A 2,894-nucleotide genomic window follows, 5' to 3' on the forward strand; every position below is an offset into this window, starting at 1 on the left:
TTGCCAAACATCAGCAGCAGAGCCATCAGAATCTTGGAGGTAAGAAGTTTAACAATTGTTAACAATTTCATTTGATTATAATGTAATTTTTTTTTTAGATTGCCAAACATCAGCACCTTCGACGCCCACAGCACCTTCAACGTGCCAACGTTTAGAATATTCCAGCTACATTGTTCGGTGAATTTTATTGTTTAAATCAGTCATGCCTAGCGCAGGGCACTTGCATATGGAATTCTGCCAGCGCAGAGCACTTGCTTATGGAGTTCTGCCAACGTTGGGCAAGACTGGTTTAAATATTAATAAACGCGGTTGCTCCAGACGCAACTAAATACATGTATGTATGTACTTTTGTGTTGATATCGTCGGTGATACTTCAAACATTTCTGCAAGAATTATTACCTCTGGCACTTATTTGTTATCATCACCGGAGTACATCTGCCAAAAGTTATAATATACTAAACGAGTGACGAAAATGTATTCCTTTTTCTGTAAGGGACGGGTGAGAGATCATTTAATTAAGGTTTTGCAGTATCACTAATAATAATAATAGATAGGCGCTTACACATATATTAGTGTTTCGCCGAGCTTCTCCTCCGATTTGTGGCGTGTGCCTTGATGTTGTCACACAAAGCAGACCGACCTACAGTTTTACGCCGACTCCGAGCGGCGAGAGAAGCTGTTTTTCATGGCAGAAATGCACTCGGAGGTTTACCATTGCCTGCCGAGGGACGACCGCTCACTGGCGACACGTAAATATGTAAGCAATAACAGAAAGGGCAGTGAAAAGTGCAACAGAATGCCAGCCTTTGGCTACAGCTACCTACATGTGTATGTATTTAAACAAAAAAATAAAGTATTATTCGAATATTTAATGAGTGCAGTGTAATCACAGTATACCAGTAGAAAAGGTTTTTGTTTTTGTAACTGTTTCGTGGTGAAAGTCCTTTATGGGGACCAAATTTCCCCACAAGAAATTGAGCGCATGGTTGATTTTGCATGCCAAAAGAACGAATATTAGAAAAAATTGAAAAGAGTCTGAGATAATACCATTATATTCGACTAAAAATAAACACAATAGTGTGCGCTAATTAGATAATGTTATAATCATGTTGAAAAAACTCTTTTCAACTCTTATTTTTCAAAAAATAATATTGCGGATCGGATCGCTCTGAGCGCTTGTGGCAAAATGTTGTTCACAAAGAAAATGCAGCTCTTTTAGTTTTTATTTCTGTATCGCAGAGTTTCTATTTCTTGCTAATTCGGTTTGTGAAATGGTAAACAAATTATTGAAATTTATTGATTTGATGTGTTTAACATTTGATTAACACAAATTTCTTTCTTTTCAGGCCACAAATTACAAGCACAGCATCATCAACGGTCATTGCAAGGGGAGCTACTGCAATCTCTGCGGTTTTTCCTCTTGGTAAATGCGTTCTGGACGTGACAAAGGATGGTCTTCCAAGTCAGCCGGAATCCCCACCCATCTATTTACAATCTATTGTACAATGTGAGCATTGGAATTCCATAGTGCAAATTCATATCCTATTTTCTCTTAACATTTTTATTTGCATTTGTAGGAGCGGCTGATAGCCGACTTGCGTACATAAATAGAAAATACAAAACGTGGTGAGAACCTGAATTTGAAGATGATGAAGAGTACAAAAAGTTGGAAACTGAGAACATGCATCGATTAGCAATTCTGAAAAAGGTTAGACATTTTCAATTTTATATCTTTGTTCGCCGACATTATAGGACATGCCATCATTGCAGGCTATTGTTGCAGAACAAAACGCCGCAAGCACTGCTTTTCTTGCTAAATATATACCAGCACTACTGCCCACCGCCGTCTGTGCAATTATTTCGATACGTGGACAAACGCCATCTCGTCGGTATTCCAACTGCTTGCCGACACTTCAGCTATTTCAACTATTTCAACTAAAGCATGGACTCAAATATGTGATGTAGTACCCCGTGAAGTGTTCCAAAAAATCTATGACAGATTAGCTGTTACAATTACTCCTATTATTTTTATCAGTCACGCATGATAAGAGGTTGCAAAAGTTTTAGACTCGAAGAACCTACTCGTAAAAGACGATGACCGCAAAATTATGTGGGCTGATGAAACGTCTTCTGGCATGCCGTTGACGATCGTTAGTCAGACGGAGGCTTCACATACGATATTTTAGACCTGGAACTCGTTAGCGGAGGGAGAACGTGAAGGCATATTCAATTCCGATTTTATGGGTTGATTACCGATGGCAATCGAACTTCAATTGAGTGGCCAGTGGCTGAAATGGTATTCTGTTATAGCCACCAATATGTATTCTCCTTTGACAAGATGTTGGAGAATCGCGGCAACACAGCCGTATACATACTCTATGCTTTTATGCGCATTTGCTAAATTTCTCGCAGCTAGATAAATAGTTTGACAAAGGCAGGAGGCATATCTTCACCATTATATCTTCAAGTAAAAAAGTTCCACGCATGCAATAAAAGAATACAATAAAACCAAAATATTTTCTCAAAACTATAAAACAAAAAATTGCACGAATAAAATTTACAATTTAAAATATAATAAAATATCGAAATTATTTTTGTATGGACATTTTTACGAAATGAATCTTAAAGCACCCACAGTAAGTCCTAAACCTATAAATGACTAATAGATAGTTAGATAGATAATATGATGAGGTATGCACTGCGACCTAATGATCTATTGTGCCCTCCGCTATTCACAATACTTCCTCCAAGCCAAGATCCCTCAGGAAGTTCCAAAGTTTCTTCGGGGATAAGGAGTCAATGTGCTCTAACTGTGGCCACATTGAGCCTAAACTCCTAAACTAAATGACTAATAAGAAAAATAATGAATAACATAAATCCCCAGAAATGTGAAC

At 37.9% G+C, this 2,894-nt stretch overlaps 1 long non-coding RNA gene across 1 annotated transcript; it reads left to right on the forward strand.

The window, feature by feature from the left end:
* The first annotated feature begins 1,281 nt into the window (after positions 1-1,281).
* On the forward strand, positions 1,282-2,505 carry LOC118749064. The gene is made up of 3 exons (XR_004994143.1): positions 1,282-1,507; positions 1,578-1,708; positions 1,771-2,505. It is a non-coding gene; the product is annotated as an uncharacterized LOC118749064 (long non-coding RNA).
* Positions 2,506-2,894: the final 389 nt, after the last annotated feature.

This window comes from Rhagoletis pomonella, unplaced genomic scaffold, assembly GCF_013731165.1.
Source record: "Rhagoletis pomonella isolate Grant_MI unplaced genomic scaffold, Rhpom_1.0 Rhpom_scaffold_00014, whole genome shotgun sequence".
Classification (NCBI taxonomy): domain Eukaryota; kingdom Metazoa; phylum Arthropoda; class Insecta; order Diptera; family Tephritidae; genus Rhagoletis; species Rhagoletis pomonella.